Raw genomic sequence first — 24,503 nt, 5'->3', positions numbered from 1 at the left:
AGCTGTCCCTCCCGCAGCACTGTCTATTGAGTTCAATAATTCATTGCAATGGCCACACAGAACTCACAGTCAATACTCACAGTCGTGGGGTTTATTAGGGAAGTAACAGGTCACAGTTCAGGCTCAGGAACACTCAGGATACAGTTCTTCTACCAGGACAGCCTCTTCTCAGCTGTGCTTGCAGGCACGCCTCTCCCTGGCCCTAGGCCTCTGCCCAGAGGTACTCAGCTTTCTCTCTGGGAAGCCCCCCACCGCTGACTCTTGCTGACAGGTCTCTGCTGCCACTTCTTGCTGTCTTCAAGGTTATAGCTAGCTTTCTGTCTCCTGAGTCCAGGAGCTTCTCAGCGCGGGGATCCCTGGTCCAAAGGATGTGCTGGCTCCTGGCTATTCTTCCTTGGTGCTGGGATTCTCTGCTCTGGAATTGGCTCTCTTTAAGGCAAACCTGACCAATTCCCTTGTTGGGCTACAATTACCCTATCACGCTGTCCCACGGAATTGCCCCCGTGGGACTTGCAAGGCTATGGCTGGAAAAGCCACACAAAAGTAATCAGTTGCACAGCAAGTAACTGGATAAATTCCTCCAAAAACTGGTTATTTGAGGTAAGATGGCATGATAAGAACTTGTCAAATATATTTTTCCTTGTTTTCTTCCTCAGTGGAATATATATTTGTTTATTTACTCTGCATAGAAATGATATCCTCATAATAAAAATCTTAACCAATTTTTAATAAATATTCATGGAATAACTGTTCCCTATAATTGAGAGTAGATCTTTGTATTCCATCACTGTCTGGTAGTATACCACCTGGCACCCACAGGAATAGAATCTATGAGAATACATTGGTAATGAATATACTTAAAATATTGGATTGTAAGTGTATATTGGAAACCCTGGTGGCGTAGTGGTTAAGTGCTAAATGGCTGCTAACCAAGAAGTTGGCAGTTCAAATCTGCCAGGCGCTCCTTGGAAACTCTATGGGGCAGTTCTACTCTGTCCTGTAGGGTCGCTATGAGTTGGAATCGACTTGACGGCAGTGGGTTTGATTTTTTTTTCTTTCAAGTGTATAATATAGGATACTTGCTGATGAAGATCAAAGATTACAGCCTTCAGTATGGATTGCACCTCAACATGAAGAAAACAAAAATCCTCACAACTGGCCCAATAAGCAACATCATGATAAATGGAGAAAACATTGAAGTTGTCAAGGATTTCATTTTACTTGGATCCACAATCAACACCGATGGAAGCAGCAGTCAAGAAATCAAATGATGCATTGCATTGGGAAATCTGCTGCAAAAGACTTCTTTGAAGTGTTATAAAGCAAAGATGTCACTTTGAGGACTAAGGTGTGTCTGACCCCAACCATAGTATTTTTTAATCGCCTCATATTCCTGTGAAAGCTGAGCAATGAATAAGAAAGACCAAAGAAGAATCGATGCCTTTGAATTATGGTGTTGGCGAAGAATACTGAATATACCATGGAGTTACAGAATAAGGAACATACCTATCTTGGAAGAAGTACAGCCAGAATGCTTCTTAAAAGCCAGGGTGGCAGGACTGCATCTCACATACTTTGGACATGTTATCTGGAGGGAGCAGTCCCTGGAGAAGGACATCATGCTTGGTAAAGTAGAGGGTCAGCAAAAAAGAGGAAGAGCCTCAGTGAGATGGGCTGACACAGTGGCTGCAACAATGGGCTTAAACATAGCAATGATTGTGAGGAAGGTGCAGGACTGGGTAGTGTTTTGTTCTGTTGTACGCAGGGTTACTATGAATCGAATGGATTTGAGGGCACCTAACGACAACAAGGAAACCCTGGTGGCATAGTGGTTAAGAGTTCGGCAGCTAACCAAAAGGTCAGCAGTTGGAATCCACCAGGCGCTCCTTGGAAGCCCTATGGGGCCGTTCTACTCGGTCCTATAGGGTCACTATAGGTGGAATTGACTCGATGGCAACGGGATTGGGTTATTAGTTTTTTTTAACAACGACAAATAAAGCATTTAATGTAAAAATATAATTACAGTACTGGTTACTCTCAGGCATTGAATAGGTGAGTAGATTGAGTACCTAACACCTTAACTTCTAAGAGTTCTGTCATTAATGCTGTGACTGAAATATGGCAGCTGTCAAGTTCTGATTAGGTTAGAGCTTGAACAATCGCATTATTCTTGTCACATGACAACAAAATTAGGAGGTCCGTTTGGAAACCCTGGTGGTGTAGTGGTTAAGTGCTACGGCTGCCCAAAGGTCAGCAGTTCAAATCCACCAAGTGCTCCTTGGAAACCCTATGGGGCAGTTCTACTCTGCCCTATAGGGTCGCTATGAGTCAGAATCCACTCAATGGCAACGGCAACAGGTTTGGTTTTGGTTTTAACTTTCTCTCCCTCCCTTCCTGTGTAATTCGAGAGGGCTGGCCTAGCTTTAAGCCACTGCTTGTGTGTTTTGTGCAGAGAAGAGAGAAGCAAGAGTGAAACAAAAGGCTGAAGTTTTCAGAAAACTGCTCAGTGCTGAGGCCGATGTCTGAAACAGGCCTGAGCCCTCAGCTCCGCCAGCTGCTCCGTGACCTCCCAGCTTTTCTCCCCTCCCCTGAGAGTGCTGGAGGGGGTGGACTTTCAGTTTCTTTTCCTCTTCTAGCACTTTGCTTCTCAGAATCAGTAAAGAACATACTGCATTCCCAAAACGTTCCCCGTTCTTCCCAGTTGCTGAAATCAGCCTATCCTCTTTCACAGCTATTCTGATTCAGAGAAGATAAAAGAAAAAAAAAAAAAAAATCCCTCTTTCCCCTCCCCTTTCCTGAATAGGGCACATAACGTTCATTGATGCTGAGGACAGATTGTTGGTAGCGAAGCACTTACGTGAAATCCATCTGGCTTTCAGAGGAACTCAGATCTAGGTTCTCATGGTCATTTCCACATCACCCTGTGGAAGGGGCGGAGGCAGGGGAGCAAGAGCAAGTTGGGGATGTGATGTGCTGATAAGACCCAGATGCCATATGGGGTGGGGAGCAGTGATGGTGGCGGAAGGCAGGCCAGGCCTGACCCTTTTCTCCCCTCGCAGTCCACATCACTTGGCGGAAGGCAGGCCACGCCTGGCCGTTTTCTCCCCTCGCAGTCCATATCACTTGGCGGAAGGCAGGCCAGGCCTGACCCTTTTCTCCTCTCACAGTCCACATCACTGCGTGCACATGCTCTCGCGTTCATGTGTGTGCTCGTGTGCGTGTGTAAACTGCGAACGTGAAAGAGGAAAATCCTTGAGGGGAAAGTAGAGGAAAGCCTGCCTGCCTGTAGCCATTGGCGACATAGACAAAACAGCTCTTCTTTTTGGTTGTTTATTCCCGAGGGTTACGGGAGACTTTGCCAGTATTTGATTTCTCGCCAAAAGAAGTGGTGACAATGCTGGCGAGTGCTTTGGGACCATTTCCGAAAAAAATATGCTACAATAGTGAAGGGCAGCCTTGGGGGAAATCTGTAAAACAAGTTTCTTGTGGGGATGAGGAGAAGTGATATTTCTGTACATGCCATTATGGAAATACATACAGTACTTCCAGGAAAGAGACTGGACAATGCCCTTGTTAAAAACTGATCTTTGGCAGCAGTGTCGACTGTCAGCTGAGCTATTGCCATGGAGTAGACTTCAGCTCGCGGCGCTCCCACGTGTGTCAGAACAGAACTGAGCTCCGTAGCGTTTTCAATGGCTGACTTTTCAAAAATAGATCGCCAGGCCTTTCTTCTGAGGTGCCTCTGCATGGACTGGAATCTCCCACCCTTCATTAGCGGTTTAGCGAGTTAACTGCACCACCCAGAGATGGCAAACCAGAAACCAAACCCGCTGCTGTTGGGTGCGTTCGGTTTCATAGGGGCCTTATGGGACAGAGTAGAACTGCTCTGTAGGGTTTTCAAGGAGCTGCTGGCGGGTTGGAACTGCCGACCTTTTGGTTAGCAGACATAGCTCTAAACCACTGCGCCACCAGGGCTCCATTAATTACACACTTCAATGGATTTACCAAAATTTATTTAACCTTTTCGTAACTGTTGAGCATTGAAATTGTTTCTGAGTATTTGCTTTTATGAATTATGGTGTTAACAAGCATCTCAAATGCGTCTCTGATTATTCCCTTGGAAAAATTTCCGGAATAGGAATTTCTCAGTCGAAATGCGTGATCATTTTTAAGGCTCTCCGTCAAAATGTATAAATTCTGAAAACATGAACATCTCAGAAGATGTTCACCAGCCAACTAGAAATGAACATATAAACAAGCTGATTCTAATTAGGTGACTTTACCAAAATAGCCTCGAGAAGCCAGTTCTTAAAAAATACATAACTTTAGGCCAAATGGACCAAGGACATCTGCAGATGCTAGAACACAGATCAGAAGTGAATGGAGCACTTGGTAGACAATAACCAGTAAGGGTCCTCACCAAAGGCCTCTTAAGAAACAGTTGTTCCCAGCAGCTGTCCATCCTGAGGGGCAGAATTTGTTTTTCTTGTCAAGATTTATTAATCCCTAAAAAAAAAAAAAACCCAAACCCAGTGCTGTAGAGTCAATTCCAACTCATAGTGACCCAACAGGACACAGTAGAACTGCCCTGTATGGCTTCCAAGGAGTGGCTGGTGAATCTGAACTGCCAGCCTTTTGGTTAGCAGCCGTAGCTCTTAACTACTGTGCCACCAGGGCTCCTAATCTCTAAAGTATGCCTTTAATCGTCTATGGTTAGCTTGTGGAGGCCATTCATATGCTCACAAAACACTCCTCATCAAGAATTAGTGCAGGCTTGAAAAAAAACATTTTTGAAATTTATTTGGCCTCATGAACCACTTATCTGGAGCCCTGGTGGCACAGTGGTTAAGCGCTTGTTGGCCAACCAAAAGGTCGTCGGGTCAAACCTACCAGCCTCTCCTCAGGAGGAAGACGTGGTGGTCTGCTTCCTTAAAGATTGCAGCCTTGGAATGGAAACCCTCTAGGGCCGTTCCACCCTGCCCTGTAGGGTGTTCTACCCTGTCCTACAGGTTTGCTGAGAGTCAGAACTGACCCCATGGCAACAGGTTACTGCTTCTCTGGGAGAAGGAGGCAGCATACTCCTTGCTTTACGTTGGCTTCCTGCAGAACTTCTGCTATGAAGGTGTTGATCTCTGGTTATACTTGCCAGTCTTTATCCCCGTCGTCCACTGATTCCCTAATCTCTACCCTACATTTGCCAAAGACTTTGTGTTGTGGGTCGCATTCCAAATACCACTATTCTCTGGGAGGAGGCCTGTGTCCATGTGTGTCGGAGCCCTTAGGCTGAACTCTAAGGATGTTGCCTACTTGTTTTTGCACGCTTTGCATGTACTCATCTTCTCTGGGGAGAGGGTTCATATCTGTGAGTACATTCTCCAAGCGGCCTGGGACTTAAGAAAGATCTGTAGCCGTTGTCTTTGCTTCAGAGTTGCTTCATCTTCCAGTGCCGTTCTTCTTCATTTCATTAAACAAGCTCCTCTGCACATCACCCAGAGCTACTCTACTTCTGAAGTCCTAAAGGCTGATACTTTATTTAGACTGCATTGTCCTGCAGGTCTCTTATTCCCCACACAGTTATACTCACTCACTCTCAGATTTCATTTGCCCTCCAGGCCCTTGACCTCAGCATTGTCTCCCAAGGGATCACTCATTTCCTCTCCAACCATGATCCTATGCATATCCTTTAAGCACCTGCTCCACAATATTCAAATCCTGTGATCTCTGGCCTTTCTTTTCACTTAACTGCCCCATGATGGGAAACCCTGGTGGTGTAGTGGTTAAGAGCTCGGCTGCCAACCAAACAGCTGGAAGTTAGAACCCACCAGGAAACCCTACAGGGCAGCTCTGCTGTGTCCTGTAGGGTCACCATGAGTCGGAATCAACTCGACGGCAACAGGTTTGATTTTTGGTTTTGTCCCCATGATACTCGACCCTCCCTTCACCAACCATCTGTTTTCTCTACCACTACAAGCAAGTTTCAGAGGCAAGCAGGAGATGAATTTCACACGTTGATTGATGCTTCTGCGAAGTCTGTCTTTGGCTACCACTCAGGGCTCTAGACAATAAGCATCCACCTTCCATCAGTGTTCTAGACAGCTCCCTCTTTCATTTCCCACATCAGCTTTTCCACACCTGCCCCATATTTCTGAAGCCCTCTCCCACACCAGCTCTGTCCTCACCCTTAGTGATGGACTCTCCTCTTACCTCACAGAGAACATAGAAAACATCTTTGACTGTACTTCTACATGTGTAGCCATCCTTATGGCCCTTCCCAGTTTCAGAATGTTTAGGTTGTCCCTGAGGTAAAACTCTCATGACCAGAGACACTTGGCCTAATTATTCCTGGATGTTCTCTGTGAGCCCAGGTCTTATGGATTGTATTGTGTTGCCCCCAAAATTATATTGGAGTGCTAATATTTGTACTGGTGACTGTAACCGTGTTTGGGAACAGGAGATTTCTTTTGTTAGACTAATGAGGTCATACCAGAGTAGGATGAGCCCCATGCCTAAGCCCTCTGAGTGGCGTCTTATAAAAAGAGAAGAAGAGACACCACACACATGTCGTTAGGTGCTGTCTAGTCGATTTGACTCATAGTGACCCCTTGTGGCAGAGTAGAACTGTTCTATAGGGTTTTCTTGGCTGTAATCTTTGTTTTTAATCTTTATGGTAGCAGATTGCTAAGCCTTTCTCCTGCAGGACCACTGGGTGGGTTTGAACCGCCAACCTTTTGGTTAGCAGCTAAGCACTTAATCATTGCTCCTTGAGGCAGACATAGGGGAAGACAGACGCCATGTGAGGACCCATCCACAAGCAAAGGGACGCCAAGGATCACTGGCAGGCACTAGAAACTTGGAGAGTCCTACAGGAGGAATCAACATGGTCGAGACTCTGATTTGGACTTTTAGCCCTTAAAACTATGAGAAAGTAAATTTCTGTTCTTTAAAGCCACCTGCTTGTTTTATTTTTTTGTTTAGCAGCCCTAGGTAACTAAGACACGTGGGCTGATCAGTCTTCTAGTCTCTTCATGAAGCTTCTTAGCCAAGATGGAAAGGTCAGGAGCATAGAAACAGATACTGAACCACATTTCCTGATTGAGATGGGGCCCGGAGCCCCATGGTAGAGATATTGAACTCAAACCATAATTGGGAATCAGATGTGCACAGCTACTTTCATGGCATTAATACAAGCCCAAGAAAGAGTGTGAAGATGGGGATTGCAATGGAAATAGAAAGGGGAGGAGAGAGCCCTGTCTGCAGCTCATATCCCACACAGCTCATAGCAAGGAGGTGACCCGTGTTGAGGAAATAGAGGGGGAGGGAGGAGGATGATAACCTTTACAGTCCCTTCCACCTTTCAGAGGTAGCAGTGTAGTGGTTAAGTGTTGGCTGGAGCCAGACTTCGTGCGTTTGACTCACGAGTCTGTTACCCGCTGACCCTGTAACTGTGGGCCAGTGATTTAACCTGTATATGCTTTTTTTTTTTATGCCTCAGTCTCCTCATCTATAAAAATAGGGGTGCTAATATGATAACACCAACCTCACAGAGATACTGTGAAGGTTAAATGACTCTGTAAAATGAAATGCTTAGAACTGTTCATGGCACATAGCGAGTACTGGAAACGTGTTTGTGGCTTTGCTTGAATGATTGTAATGTTTACAACTGAAAATTGACTACAACTGAAAGTAGCTTGCAAATCTACATGTAGAAAAGTTGGAATTCTCTCTACAGTACACAATAACAGCAACAATAAAATGGTAACAAACTTTTAAAATAGGTGTTCAGTTTTCCTATTTTAATTCCATTATAGTTCTTAACAGGAGAAGAGAAGAGAAGAAATATTTTTCTTTTTTTCCCATATAAATTTTGATCCAATATTTTTTGTGAGCAAATTCTAGAAAATGTCGTATATCGAAATTCATTATTTTTTAAAAATCTCAGCATTGGTTTTCCAATAGTGCCACCTTCTGGTTAGAGTCTGCCTTTACAAGCCGAAGTCTTACCCAGACTCATCCCAGTCTGTTTGGTAATTGTGGTTTTGTTCTAGGGGATACTTGAGTGAACTGTGGTAAACCGATCCCAGCAGATGATCCTCTGATAACACTGGCCTGATATGTGCTAGAAGACCAAAAAAAAAAAAAAAAAAAAAATACAGAATGGAGAACAACTTAAAGAAAAGAGAACAAAGAAGTTATGCTAAGCATATGAAGAAATCAGTAGTGTATCTCAACTTGTTTGCTTTTGACAGTTTGCTTCTACTCTAGAAAGATATAATGGAACCGAATAAGTTACAGAAAACGTTAAATAAAACGATTGTGTCCAAAAGACTAGGGCTTTTCTCAGGCTTTAGCTTTCAGACTAACAGGCAAGACAGGGAATGTGGTGGTTACGACTGTTCTGGAAAAACAGCTGTGGGCTAATGTGGGACAACTTTAACCTCTTGAGGGCAGAAATTATAAAAGACATGACACACTTTACACATTATAGTAACTTTATGAAACTTGTAAGGGGATAAGGAAAGTAACACTTGATCATACTATGTACTGGATATTTTGCAAATGTTATCTCATTTAATTCTCACACAGTATCCAGTTGGTCTTATTCCCACCCTTCCGGATATGAGAACATAGAAGCTCATAAAAGTTAAGTATCTCGGTCAAGTTTATAGAATTACTAAGTGATAGCTGTGTCTCTGACTCCAGATGCCCTGCTCATGCTTCTATGTTATATGCTGTCACCCCTCTTTATTTTATTATGTTTTCACGTTTGCAGAAAGGAAGGATAAAGAAGGGTGTGTTCTTCCCTTTGGTTTTCTATCTCCAGGTCTTTGCACATGTCATTATGATACTTTATTTTGTCTTCTTGAGCCATCCTTTGAAATCTGTTTAGCTCTTTTACTTCATTATTTCTTCCTTTTGCTTTAGCTACTCAGCATTCAAGAGCAAGTTTCAGATATCCATTTTGGTCTTTTCTTTCTTTCCTGTCTTTTTAATGACCTCTTGGTTTCTTCATGTGTGATGTCCTTGATGTCATTACACAACATAGGCTATTATTTATTATCAAATTTAAGTTAACATTTAAGAGCACGTTTTTAGTGAGACATCATTTATTCATCACAATAAGACACTTGTCTCTGTAATAGGGGCAGTGATATTTTAAAATAAATGTATCATTCATAAGGTATAAAAAGGAAGAAGAAAATAAATTGTATGTTGTCTCTTGAGATAAGCAGAACGTTTTTTTTAATTGTACTTTAGATGAAGGTTTATAGAGCAAATTAGTTTCTCATTTTTAAACCATTAATACACATATTGTTTTGTGACATTGGTTGCCAACCCCATGACATGTCAACACTCTCCCCTTCTCGATCTTGAGTTCCCCATTACCAGCTTTCCTGTCCCCTCCTGCCTTCTAGTCCTTGGCCCTGGGTTGGTGTATCCATTTAGTCTAATTTTGTTTTGTGAGCCTGTCTAATCTATGGCTGAAGGGTGAACCTCAGGAGTGACTTCAGAACTGAGTTAAAAAGGTATCCAGGGGCCATACTCTTGGGGTTTGTCCAGTCTCTGACAGACCAGTAAGTCTGATCTTTTTTTGTGAGTTAGAATTTTGTTCTACATTTTTCTCCAGCTCTGTCCGGGACCCTCTATTGTGATCCCTGTCAGAGCAGTCGGTGGTGGTAGCCTGGCACCATCTAGTTGTGCTGGACTCAGTCTGGTGGAGGCTGTGGTAGTTGTGGTCCATTAGTCCTTTTTGTAATCTTTCCCTTGTGTCTTTGGCTTTCTTCATCCTCCCTTGCTCCATAAGGTATGGGACCAGTGGAGCATCTTAGATAGCCACTCACAAGTTTTTAAGACCCCAGACTCTACTCGTCAAAGTAGAATGTAGATAATTTTCTTTATAAACTCTGTTATGCCAGTTGAGGTAGACATTCGCTGAGAGCGTGGTCCCCAGCCCTCAGGCCAGTAATTTGGTCCCTCAGGGCAAAACTAAATTTTGTTGTTCAGTATTTCTGAACGTAAGCTTCATTAACACTTTAATAAAAAGCAGCACTATTAAGGTAGAGATAATCTTGAATAGCTAGAAGGTTGCAAATGTATTAATTATAAAATAAGGTCTTTAAAACTATGTGATCCAATGAAGGAGACATAGAATTTTAAAGGATTTATAATACTTTAAAGAAACTTTAAATTCTCATTTGTGAAGTGTATTTAGTAAATATGGTAATTATAGTTTCTCTTTCTCTTTCTTTACTTTTCACTTAATGATGTCTTCTTGATTTTTTTCATTAGAATATGTTGATTATGTTAATAAAATAATTTGACATTTCTTTCCTCTGTTTAAATATTAACAAAACTTTTGAAAAAAATGAAACTCTTATAAAAGTTAGGAATTGTGTTTTGTTGGTAGTAACAGAAATCTGAAATAACAGTAGCTTAAGTAAAATAAAAGGAGTCCTAGTGGCTCAGTGGTTAAGCGCTCAGCTGCCCATCTAAAGGTAAACAGGTTGAACCCGCCAGTTATTCCATGGGAAAAAAGATATGGCAGTCTACTTCTGTAAAGATTTCACCCTTGGAAATCCTATGTCAGTTCTACTCTGTTCTGTAGGGTCGCTCTGAGTCTGAATCTACTCAATGGCAGCGGGTTTGGTTTTTGGGCAAGTAAAATAAGAGTTTATTATTATTATTTTACAAAATAAAAAACCCAGATGAAATTAGTTCACGGCTGACCTCGTGGTGTCAGGACCCAGATTCCTTCTGTCTTTCTGCTCTGTTATCGTTAGCGTCTGGGCTTGCATCTATAAGGTTTCTTAGGCAATAGATGGCCACTGGAGCTCTAGACGTTCTATCCATGTTCCAGGAAGGAGGAAGGAGAAGGAGAAAACGGGGGTCTGCCAGTTGAGTAAATAATTTTAAATAACTTTATGCTTCCATTCATGTGTCACTGACTTTCTCTATATGTGAGGGAGCATGAGAGATCTTGTTTAGCTGGTCTCACTGACACCCCACAATACAGAAGTTGTTTAGTAAGGAGGGAGTCCCTGGGTAGTGCAAATGGATGACACGCTTGATTGCTAACCAAAAGGTTGGAGGTTTGATTATGCCCAGAGGTACCTCAGAAGAAAGACGTGGACATCTACTTCTGAAATATCAACCATTGAAAACTTTTTGGAGTACAGTTCTACTCTGATACACACGGAGTCGCCACGAGTCGGAGTTGACTCAACGGCAGCCGGTACTGGCTAGTAAGAAGGGAAAATACATGTTGGGTGGACAGCTAGCAGTGTCTGCCACAGCTCTTACTCATCTTTTGTTTAATACAATATCACCCACTCTGAACGTGTATTTAAATATTTGAATAACATCTTAAGTAATCAAGTCTTAAAGTTCTAGATATTAAAAAAATTAAAACGTGTAAGGGGCCTCCCGACACACTCTGGATCCAGTTTTAAGTTCCCTAGAAACTGCCTCAGTGTGTGTGGGGGAGGTGGGGGGTGGCGGTTGTTGCAGGTTTAGCAGTCTGTTCTTCATTTGGCTATTCAGCCATTCAGTAAATGTTTATTTAGCACCTATTGTCTTTAGGCATTATACTATTTTGGGAGGGGAAGAGAAACGATTACTATATATGTATAGTGCTTTACAGTTTATAAAGGACCTTTCATCTCATTTTCCAATTTAATCCTCATGTAACACCAAGCGATAGGAAAAATGCATTTTGTCATGTATACCCGAGGACACTGGGAAACAAGGAGGTTGAATAAAAAGTTCAGTTCACAAAATCAGTTTGGATCAGAGCCAGGCCTGAACTGGGGAATTCCAACTTGCGTGCATTCTCCAATCACCTGGCCTAGAAATTGGGCTGGCTTTGTTGCTATTTAGAGGACTAAGACAGCTCTCTCTCTCAGAATCTGGGTGTATGTAGGTCAGGAGCTGCCCAAGGTAGATCTTTTGTGCCACCAGGGTACCTGCTTAATTTTCATGTAAGCATTTGAATACGGCCTTAGGAGTTCATCAAAATCAACAATTTTTAACCGCTCTCATCTTTTCCCCCTGTTAGGTATAAAGTACAAAGTTAAAATTTGAGACAACTGCCATGGACATACCCAGATTTTAATAAAAGCTCCTGCACCTTTTATTCTGGTAAAAAAAATGCATTAAAATAATTTGTGTTCACCACACTATTAAGGCTTCAACAATAAAGATCACTTACTGCTAAATTAGGGTATTGAATATGTACAGTTCTCCAACTCCATCATTCACTTTCTCACTCAGAAAAGCTTATTGGAGTAAGTAAGTGTTCTTTTTTGTTACAGGAAAATACTGAATCCACTCTGATGTACAAAGTTCAGTTCCTTTGCCACTACACTGATTTTTGGATCCAGCCTGAGAATAAGGATAAGAAAATCTTACCTATGAGTCAACAAAACCCAACCAAACCCACTGCTGTTGGGTCGATTCCGACTCATAGAGACCCTATAGGACAGAGTAGAACTGCCCCACAGGGTTTCCAAGGCTGTTAATTCTTACAGAAGCAGACTGCCACATCTTTCTCGCACCAAGTGGCTGGTGGATTCAAACCACCGACCTTTTGGTTAGCAGCCTAGCACTTTAACCATTGCACCACCTGGACTCACTCTCTATCAAAGAGGACTTAAATAATTGGAAAGACATTCCATATTCATGGATTGGAAGGCTTAATATAGTTAAGATATCAAAGCAATCTATAAATTCAACCCAGTCTCCATGAAAATCCCAGTAGCCCTCTTGCTAGAGATGGAAAATCTAGCCCTCGAATTTGTATGGAAGGATCCTGAATAGCTAAAGGAATCCTAAAGAAGAAGAATGAAGTAGGAGGACTCACACTTCCTGACTTCAAAACATACTTTAAAACTACAGTAATTAAAACAGCTGGGTAGTGGTATAATAACAGACACATAATCCAGTAACCCAGTCCCGTCGAGTCGATTCCGACTCATATGGACCCTTAGACCAGTGAAATAGAACTGAACCCAGAGATAAACCCATACAATGGTGAAGGGAGAGTCTCTTCAATAAATGGTGCTTGGAAAATTGAATATCCACATGCAGAAGAATGAACCAAGACCCAACCCTTACAACATACACAAAAACCAATTCAAAATGAATCAAGGACCTTAATTTGAAAACTAAAACCATAAAATTTATTGAAGAAAATGTAGGGATGAAGCTGTGGAACCTGGGTTTTTGTGATGGGCTTAGCTGATACAACAACAAAAGCACGAGTAGCAAAAAACAAAATACATAAATGGGATCTCATAAAAATTAAATACTTCTGTTTCATCAAAAGACTTCATCAAAAAAGTGAAAAGACATCCTATAGAATGGGAGAAAATTTTTGGGAACCATATATCCAATAAAGGTGTAGTATCCAAAGTTTATAAAATACTTCTACAACTGAACAACAGAAAGATTAACAGCCCAACCAAAAAATGGATGAAGGGCTTGAACAAACATTTCAGCAAAGAGGATATTCAAGTGGCCAACAAGCAGTAAAAAGTTACTCAAAGTCATTCACCATTAGAGAGATGCAAATCAAAATCACAGTGAGGTATCTCACTCCCATTAGAATGGCAAAACCAAACAAACAATGATCAAAAAAGGAAAATACTAGGTGTTGGCGAGGTTGCGGAGAAACAGGGACCTTCATTCATTGCTGGTGGGATTGTAAATTGGCACAGCCATTGTGCAAAACAGTTTGACAGTTCCTCAAAAAGTTGAACATAGAGCTACCATATGATCCAGCAATTCTACCCTTAGGTACATACCCAAAAGACTTGAAAGCAGTGACACGAACAGACATATGTACAGCAGTGTTTGCTGCAGCACTATTCACAATAGCCCAAAATGGGAAACCACCGAATGTCCATCAACTGATGAATGGATAAATAAATGTGGTATATAGGTATATTGAAATATTACTTGGCCATAAGAAAGAATGGAAGAGTCCTGATGTGTGTCACAACATGGATAAACTTAGAGGACATTATGCTGAGCAAAAAAAGTCAGACGCAAAAGGACAAATACTGTATGATATCATTTATAGGAAATAAACAATTGTATAGAAACTGTAAGTAATTAGTGATTACCAGGAATGGGAGGAAGGGGGAAGGTGAGTTTTTTTTGCTTCGAATACATTGGATGTGTGTTCAGGGTGGTTGGATAATTTGGAAAAATATAGCAAAATTGATTGCATGACTTGTAGAATGTAATCAAGGTCACTGAAGTGTACATGCAGAAACTGATGAAGTACTGTATGTTTTGTTGTGTGTATATTGCTTTAATAATAAAAAAAGAAAACTCCACCTCTCAGACTGCCCTTGGTTAACCTATAAGTGATATTTTATTAATAGAAACAACTTACATGAGACAAAACTCACAACTGATCAAGACAACTTGTACAGAGACTCTCAGGTTGAGAATCTCTGATCTAAATGTCCCAGACTCAATGACTGTTGATGTGTTATTTATTCTCATTTTTCCAACCTTTCAAAATGTACGTAAAGCATCAATGTTCCTACAGCAGAGGCCACCGACAGCTTACTAAATTTCTGTCTGTATGTATGAAGCCCTTTGTTGTACAGTGATACTTGAAAGCAAAAAAACACGTACTCATGTCCAATCATAGAAAATAATAAGGGAGTCTTTTTAGAGATAAAAATATGTACCCAAAAAGAGTTAACTGGTAATTTTTGTTTGTTTGTTTCCAAAGCTTTCACACTTGTCAAGAGGAAATAAAGTAGTTTTAAAGTGCTTGTTTCCTCATGAGCCACACAAATCAAGATTTAGTTTTGTACCGTTACTTAAATATTAAGAAATCGTTAGGACCCTTTCCTTTTATTCCTTCTCTAAATCTGATGACAACCAAATCTCTTAAACGTTGTACACATATTTATATATTCACTTGTTAAAAACTGTTCATGTCACCCAGATGTCAGTCAGTCATCAAAACTGAAAGTAGATTTGACACAGGAGATTTGGTGCCTCATAAATATAGATTTCTTCCAAAGAACAAGGACTGGAGCGGTGTTCCAAGCAAGGAAGAAGCCATATACATCTCCATTCATCTTCTATATTTGGACTTGTGAGGGCATTAGTCAGCTGCACAGTATTTTTATCTCCTACACAAAAGTATTTCAAGGTCTGTGGGAGTTTTCTCTAGTTAAGGTTGATTGATCTTTATTTCTCTCAATTTATAGCTTCTCAGATGTACAAGTTGATGAAGAATTTTTTTCCTTAAGAAAAGTGAGTTGCTTATTTGTCCTCCTTTAACCATCTTCAATCACCTGAATGCTATTAAAAATTAGTAAGAGAGAGACTTAGACTGTCTCTGAAAGCCTCTGAGAAACACCTACAGCACAATGTAACGTGATGAAATAAGAGTGGGGGAAAGTTGTAACAGGTTTAGGTTTCTGAGCTCAGTATGACTCCCCTGAACTTTTTGAAGACCTATGAACTCTGCATTTCTTAAACTGAGGAAAAATGCATTTTAATTTTTTTAGCTAAGTAAATCCTTTATACAGGAGAAGACATTTTGTGCTAAACCCCAATTTACGGTAGAACTAAGAGATAATTGTGTTCCTGCTTAAAATAAAATATATTGATGTCATCCTAAAAATGAATTATTAAACTATCCCCTAGACTTCTGTGTGACTCTGGATATTGTTGCAAATGCGCCACGTCACTAAGTTATATTCCTTTTCCAAGGCTGCAAATATAGTTTTCCCACCTTGGTGGTTATGTTCAAATATTACCTTTGGCAATATTTTCTTCACTATTTCCTATGCAGTACTGATGCAAAATATATTGTCTACAACTTCTTCACCAGCAAAGTAAGCCATCCCACTTTGTGGTCTTTTGCTGTCTCCTCTCAGTGCCCCAAGTCATCCTGGCTTCCGTTGGTTGGTTTCCATCTTTACCTCCACTCATGAGCCATGCTGTCTGTACTCTGGCTGTAGTGCTGGCTTCTTGTCTTTCCCCCCGCCCTCCTCAATCCTGTCTCCAGCAGGCACCTTTCAGGAATTTTTTCTGTTATCAGCCAAAGGCAGCAGTAGATGAGTATCAAGGATCATGTCTATGCCTGCTTTCTAATTTCACTTTTCAGCAAGGTATTGCTATGCCTTAACTTGATTTCTATATTAAGCTGCTTAAGTTTTTATGAAAACTCATTACTTATGTTTGAGTTTATTTGTCAATCAACAAATATTCCACAAATGTGTTATGTTAGATGTCTCACACAAGTTCAATTCAAAGAATGCATTCACTTTTAAAAGAAGTTTCAATACTCCATTTTGGGAGACCCAAATGCTGGAATCTCATGGAGTATAAGGATTTATGAAGAGTCCATAGTAACAGCTTTCTACTATGAAGACTTTTCAGTATCTTCTTATTGAATGGGAAAAACAAACAAACAAAAAAAGCCTTCTCTGTATCACCATCACTTGGCTGTCAGTTTGTCGTACTGTGGTGGCTTGTGTGTTGCTGTGATGCTGGAAGCTATGCCACTGGTATTTCGAATACCAGCAGGGTTACCCATAGTGGACAGGTTTCAGTAGGATTTCCAGACTAAGACAGACCAAAGGGTCAGCAGTTCAAATCCGCCAGGCAATCCTTAGAAACTCTATGGGGCAGTTCTACGGCACTGGGTTTGTTTAAGACAGACTAGGAAGAAGGACCTGGTGGTCTACTTCTGAAAAAATTGGCTGGTGAAAACCTTATAACAGCAGAACAGTGTCTGATACAGTGTCGAAAGATGAGCCCCTCAGGTTGGAGGGCACTAAAAATATGACTAGGGAAAAGCTGCCTTTTCAAAGGAGAGTCGACCTTAATGAACATGGTTGGAGTAAAGCTTTCGGGACCTTTATTCGCTGCTGTAGCATGACTCAAAATGAGAAGAAACAGCTGCAAACATCTATTAATAATCAGAACGTGGAATGTATGAAGTATGAATCTAAGAGAACTGGAAGTCATCAAAAATGAAATGGAATGCATAAAGATCGATATCCTAGGCATTAGTGAGTTGAAATGGAGCAATGTTGCCCATTTTGAATCATACAATCATATTGTCTACTATGCTAGGAATGACCATTTGAAGAGGAATGGTATTGCATTCATTTTCAAAAAGAATATTTCCAGATCTATCCTGAAGTACAACACTGTCAGTGATGGTATAATATCCATATGCCTACAAAGAAGACCGGTAAATACAACTATTATTCAGATTTGCATACCAACCACTAATGCCCAAGATGAAGAAACTAAAGATTTTTATCAACTTCTGCAGTCTGACATTGATCAAACAGGCTGTCCAGATTCCTTGATAATTACTGGCAATTGGAATGTGAAAGCTGAAAACAAACAAGGATCGGTAGTTGGAAAATATGGCCTTGGTGATAGAAATGATGCCAGAGATCACATGATAGAATTTTGCAAGATCAATGACTCCTTCACTGCAAATACCTTTTTTCAACAACATAACTGGCAACTGTACATGTGGACGTCACTGGATGAAATACACAGGAATCAAATTGACTATATCTGTGGAAAGAGACTATGGAGAAACTCAACCTATCAGTCGGAACAAGGCCAGGGGCCGATTGCTCACATCCAAGTTCAAGTTGAAGCTGAACAAAATTAAAACAAGTCTGCGAGAGCCAAAATGCAACCTTTGAGTATATCCCATCTGAATTTAGAGACTCTCAAGAACAGTTTTGATGCACTGAACATTAAAGACTAAAGACCAGACGAGTTGCGGGATGACATCAAGGATATCATACATGAAGAAAGCAAAAGTTCATTAAAAAGACAGGAAAGAAAGAAAAGACCAAATGGATGTCAGAAGAGGCTCTGAAACTTGCTCTTGAACATAGAGCATCTAAAACAAATGGAAGACATGATGAAGTAAAAGAGCTGAAAAGATTTAAAAGGATAGCTTGAGAAGACAAAGTATTATAATGAAACGTGCAAAGACCTGGAGTTAGAAAACCAAAAGGGAAGAATATGCTCACCATTTCTCAAGATGAAAGAACTGAAGAAAAAATTGAAGCCTTGAGTTGCAATATTGAAGAATTCTACAGGCAAAATACTGAACATCACAGGAGGCATCCAAAGAAGATGGAAGGGATATCCAGAGTCACTGTACCAAAAAGAACTAGTTGACATTCCACCATTTCAGGAGGTAGCACGTGATCAAAAACCGATGGTATTGATGGAAGAAGTCCAAGCTGCACTGAAGGCATTGATGAAAAACAAGTCTCCAGGAATTGACAGAATACCAATTGAGATGTTTCAACAAACAGATGCAGCACTGGAGGTGCTCAGTCTTCTATGTCAAAAAATTTGGAAGACAGCTACCTGGCCAACTGACTGGAAGAGATCTATATTTTTGCCCATTCAAAAGAGAGGTGATTCAACAGAATGCAGAAATTATCGAACAGTGTCACGTGCAAGTAAAATTTTACTGATCATTCAAAAGTGGTTGCAGCAGTACATTGACAGGGAACTGCTGGAAATTCAGGCTCAATTCAGAAGAGGGTGTGAAACAAGGGATATTATTGCTGATGTCAGATGGATCTTGGCTGAAAGTGGAGAATACCGGAAAGATGTTTACCTGTGTTTCATTGACTATGCAAAGGCATTGGACTGTATGGATCACAACAAATTATGGATAACATAGCAAAGAATGGGAACTTTAGAACTCTTAATTTTGCTCATGCAGAACCTGTACACAGACCAAGAGGCTATGTGGTTTAAAAGGAGGAAAGGTGTGCTTCCTTTCCTCATATCCTTTCACCTACCTATTCAATCTGTATGGCTAGCTAATAATCTGAGAAGCTGGGCTATGTGAAGAACACGGTGTCAGAATTGGAGGAAGACTCACTAACAACCTTCGACATACAGATGACATAACCTTGCTTATTGAAAGCGAAGAGGACTTGAAGCACTGACTGATGAAGATCGAAGACTATAGCCTTCACTATGGATTACACCTCAGCATACAGAAAACAGAAATCCTCAGAACTGGACCAATAAGGGATATCATGATAAATGGAGAAAATACTGAAGTTGTCAAGGGTTTTATTTTACTTGGATCCACAATTACCATCCCTGGAAGCTGCAGTCAAGAAATCAAACAATATATTGCATTGGGCAAATCTGCTGCAAAAGGCCTCTTTAAAGTGTTGAAAAGCAATGATGTCACCTTGAAGACTAAGGTGAGCCTGACCCAAGCCATGATGTTTTCACTCGCCTCATATGCTTGTGAAAGCTGAACAATGAATAAGGAAGGCCGAAGAAGAATTGATGCCTATGAATTACAGTGTTGGCAAAGAATATCGTATATACCATGGAATGCCAGAACGAACAAATCTGTCCAGCGAGGATGGTGAGACTTTGTCCCACATACTTTGGATATGTTATCAGGAGGGACCAGTCCCTGGAGAAGGACATCGTGCTTGGTAGAGGGTCAGCGAAGACCCTGGATGAGATTGATTGACACACAGTCTGCAACCGTGGGCTCAAGCATAGCAACAATTGTAAGGATGACGCAGGACCTGGCAGTGTTTCCTTCTGTTGTAGGTAGGGTCAGTGTGAGTCAGAGCTGACTCAACAGCACTTAACAACAACGATGCGTATAATGATTCTTTTGGATGACTTTCAAAGAAAAAGGAATGGGAAGTATGTCTGAAGAAATTAGCTCCAAGGCTCAGTGGGGGTGAAGATTGGAGGTGACATGTTCTTCTGATACAGTAAATAGGGATTGTGTTGTCTGTAGGAAGGCCCCCCCCCTTTTAAAATTAGACATTCAGGAGCTTGTAAAGCAGGTAACTAGGTGGGAGATAGGGGCTGAGAGATGCGGGAGGAGAAACAAAATCAAAAGATAGAGCAGCCATGTTTCCATTTTAGTATTTAACAGGTACATAGTGATGCAGCAGGGTTGACTACACTGACTGTAAAGCCGTCAGCAGAACTCTGCAGCAAGGTGTTATCACACCGTGAGCAGAGGTGAGGAGCACAGCAGACAGAAATAGCTGGAACAGAACGTTGAATCACAGAATGACCACTATGTAGTGAGATCTGCACGTGTAACTTTTCACGAGGTCCTTATTAGACTTTCACGCAGAGTTTGTACATCTTTCACAGCCCTTCGTTGCTGAGTGGTTGCCCTCTTTCTCTCCAAATTTTATCGTTTAACTGAATTCCCCAAGATGTACAATCACATTAGTTGAGGATTAAGGACTAGGGTCGGACCAAGAGGCACGCATTCCATTGCTAGATGTCACGCACCATAAACACTCTCTTATTTGCTGTTAGGAAAAGCCACGAGCTGTAGTAATAGTTCCCATGTGTTGCAAGAAATCTTTGCGATAATAAACCCTTGAGTTTTCTAAGCAAAGTGCCTTGAGCACAGTAGCTGCTCCATGAATATTTATGATTAGTGGTTTCTAGGACTTGCATTACACATGCCATCTTTGCAGCTGGCTATTCTGGCTGGAGAAATGGAAACAGAAAACAGAAAACCCTGTATTTCTAAATAGGAACATACCTAAGGAAATGTTCTGATCCTAAATTTCCTACCAGACTGTAATTTCCCAATTATGGTGTATGTTTGTGCTGAATTCTGTTGAGCCTAAGTATGTGACAACTGCTTAGATGATTCCCTGTGACACCCTTTCAAACGGGACAGCATCTGTTTGGTCTCAGCAGGGAAAGCTGCTAAAAATGTCTCTACTTTGGCGTTAAATCAGCTTATTGGAACAGTGTACATTTCAAAGTAGATTTTTCTTTTCTTTTTTAGTAAAAGGTTCACATTCTCAATTTATTTCTAGAAGATACAAGGACTTTACACATTGCCTTCAGCCTAAGCACTAAGGTGAGGGCATGTTTTTGCTAGCTAACAACAGTGGTTTTTTTACTTATGATGTAGTGTGACCAGAGAGGAGTTTCTTAACAATTAAAAACCTTCTACTCCTGGGATAAAGCATGAGGATGCATGGATATGTTAGTTTAGCAGAAAAATCTCCTCTCAGACTGAACAAAAAATATGCTTTTTAACAAAGTTTGCCCCAAAAAGAGGACTTTCAAAATTGGTTTTTAAGCGTAAGCTGAAAATTCACTTCTAAGCAATGGAAAATAATTCCAGCTCATCATATCTTCAGTAAGCAACTAGTTAACTTATTTCGTTAGAATATGTAATTCTTCTATGATAAAGGAGCATTAACAGGTCATTTTTTAATGTTTAGTGATAAGTGAGAATGTTTCAATTTTTTGATGTTTAGTGTTACGTGAGAATTCATCCCTAATTGCAATGCTGGAATTTAATGTTACGTGAGAGTCAATGCTGTGTAACAAGAAGAACGTACATGAATTAGTAACTGGTGATATAATAGATATAAATCGTGGCTAAAATACTATCAGTGTTGAGTAATAAATATATTGTGAGTGGAAGGTCTCTCCCCAAGAGAGTGCTGGTAATCCTTCGTTTTTGTTTGCTATTATGAGAAAGTCTATGATTTTTACACTGACGTAGAACTGTGACTTACATTTCTTAATTTGAGTAGGTGATTTCATGCACTTTTGTTGTTTCTACTGGATTTTGAAGAGTTATGATTTTCCTCCATTGGACAACTCTATTTCCTCAATACCAGGATAAATGGTTATGCATATTAGAAGTGAGATGTGGGGACCATTTGCAGCAGTAAACAAAGGATCCAGGGTAGAAAGTAGAATGCCATCTGTAGGGGAGGAAGAGTGTGCCAAGAAGAGGGGAAAAGCAGTGGCTGAGTCCCTGGGTGGGGCAGATGGTTAAATGCTTGACTACTAACCGAAAGGTTGGTGGTTTGAACCCACCTAGAGGCACCCTGGAAGAAAGCTCTGACAATTTGCTTTCGAAAGGTGACAGCCTTGAAAATCCTGTGGAACACAGCTCTTCTCTGCAACCTATGGGCTCGCCGTGAGTCGAAATCGACTCACTAGCACCTGTTTTTTTTTTCTTTTGGTTTGCGTTGTGTGAGAAGAAGCTGAGAGAGTGAGGTTGACTGGTCTAGCTGCACTGGAGCATGAACAAACTGCAACTCACGGTGCCTTAGACCATTCTTGATTTTCTAGCCACACTGGGGATGTCACAGCTATGGCAAGATACTCAAGGACACGTGCCTCTGTTTAGTGAGGCATATGCCACAGAGCTCTGTGTTACTTAGGAAATCTATTAGATTAAAGATACCATGTCTTTGTATTGCTTAGGCCCCAGAGAGTCTAAGGAGACTCTGGCAGAGACTCTGGAGTCTCTGGCAGAGAAAAGATGAAGCCAAGCCTGAGTGTGGAATGACTGGAACCAGGGAAACAAATGCTAGCAGAGTTCTTATTGCCAGTTCTTTCTCTGTCTATTGGCTTCATTCTGCCTCACTTCCTGCACCTGATGGGGAACATGGCCACTGAGTGATCTGCAGATATATTTTACAGTTTTCAAATACTTGGTTGTGCATTATAGAAATTAATATTCTAATTACAACATCTGTCCCCCCCCATTTTTTTTTTTTTTTGGAGGAGCCATATGCACCACCCCTTGTATTTATGTACATAAGTAAAGTTTTGAGGTTAAGGAGGGCGTCTACGTACTTTCTTTTTGAAATGTGCAGTAAGGACTATTTGTGCGAAGTGGCTCTTGCTGTGTTCTTCATTCTTGCGCCAGAGGACATCCAATAGTTGATGCCATTGTCATACAGTGGGGCTCAGAATGAATTACACAGTGCCACATCACATGAAATAGGTTTTACTGGAGAAAGGAAAAAGAAGGCAAAAGAGAAGGTGTGAGTCCCCATACTCCTGTTATCTCAAAAGAGCGATATTTCAGAATTTTCTTGTAGGGGTTTGAGTTTCTGTGTAGGGACCACCCCACTATGAGTCCCCCTTCTTATGGGGCAAGCATGAAAGAGCCCTTGTCACTGGAGAACACAGCACCTGTCTGGGAGCCAGGCAGCCTCACTGAGGTGCCAGCTGATTCCAGGATTTGTCTGAGGAAACAAGTGACTCAGGTCCTGGTGACTTTGGGAGACCTTCGGAAATGACCTATGGGAAGATGAGCTTGGAAACAGCCCTTGCTACTGGGAGAAGGGGATACTTATGCTGTTTGTTCAAGCTGAAACAATGCCTGGGCAACTCAGAGTGGGCCATCACAGTCATTTTTGGTGGCTAGGGAATAGAAGGGTACAGAAAAGAAAGGATGCTTTTAAACTGAGGAATCAGTGTGTACTGGGTATTTTCCACATGTCCTTCCAGGTCCACTTTCCATCCTTTTTCACCCTTCTTTGTACACTGGGAGACTGACCTTTATCATTAATGGCTTACCTTACTTTCTAGCTTTTGGCTAACTGGAGGCCTGGACATAGATGGGTTGGATGTAGGAGAGTAAAGCCCTGATAGTCATTTCCATGACTGTACCCTTTCTGGTCACTGTGAGTTGGTTTTATCCCTTTACCAAAGGCTATAGCTCTAGCTGTTTGTCACTTTTCTATTATAGCCATTCTCTTTGGTTTCCAGAGTACTCTCCCTGACCTTGCCCCTTTGCCTGCGGTGATCACTGCACCCGACGGGGCTGACACCTGAAAGCTATCTGTGACAGCACTTCCAGCAGCTGGTTTAACAATTTCTTCATTGAAAGGGGACCTTCTTGATGCGTCACTGCTTCCATTACACCCCCTATTACTTCCACATCTATATTCTGCTTTTTCTCTTGTCTTGAAAGCCTTTTTACGACGATTTCAAAATCCTGTTAAAAATACTCCTCCATTTTCCAACTTTTTCATCTGTGTGAACCTAGATGTACTTCATCTACTTTCACCGTAACAACACGTTACGATAATTCAGTGAAGAAGCTGTGGGAATCCAGCTGTCTTCTGTTAAACCAGATGTTAGAAACATTTGCAGAAGTGAGCTTAAGCCCTGTTACTTGTCTCACTATTTTTTTGAAAATGTTTTGTTTCCTAATTTTTTATGATAACACTTATAATTAAATAAATACTTTTAAATGTATCCATTTAAATTTAATACAGTTACTATCAATAGATAGAACCCATGTAAACAAATGCTCTTTTGGACCCTCAACATTATTTAAGAATTGAAAGGATCCTGAGACCAATAAGTTGGAGAACTACTAAGTTCAGAGAACCTGACTTACTAATTTTTCATGTCTGATTTATTAAAGATACAGAAGTTCCTTAAGAGTCTTTTTCCTGTTAGATTTGTAAGTCTGTCTTTTAAAGTGTTTGAAAAAATCAGATTTTTACATTTGTAATTGTACTTTGAAATATCTTAGGAAATTTATGAAGTATATACTTAGTAATGGAAACCCTGGTGGTGTAGTGGTTAAGCGGTATGGCCGCTAAAAAAGAGGTCGGCAGTTCGAACCTGCCAGGCACTCCTTGGAAACTTTATTGGGCGGTCCTACCCTGTCCTATAGGGATGCTGTGAGTCAG

This window comes from Elephas maximus, chromosome 23 (genome assembly GCF_024166365.1).
Source record: "Elephas maximus indicus isolate mEleMax1 chromosome 23, mEleMax1 primary haplotype, whole genome shotgun sequence".
Classification (NCBI taxonomy): domain Eukaryota; kingdom Metazoa; phylum Chordata; class Mammalia; order Proboscidea; family Elephantidae; genus Elephas; species Elephas maximus.
This window is presented reverse-complemented; position numbering follows the sequence as displayed.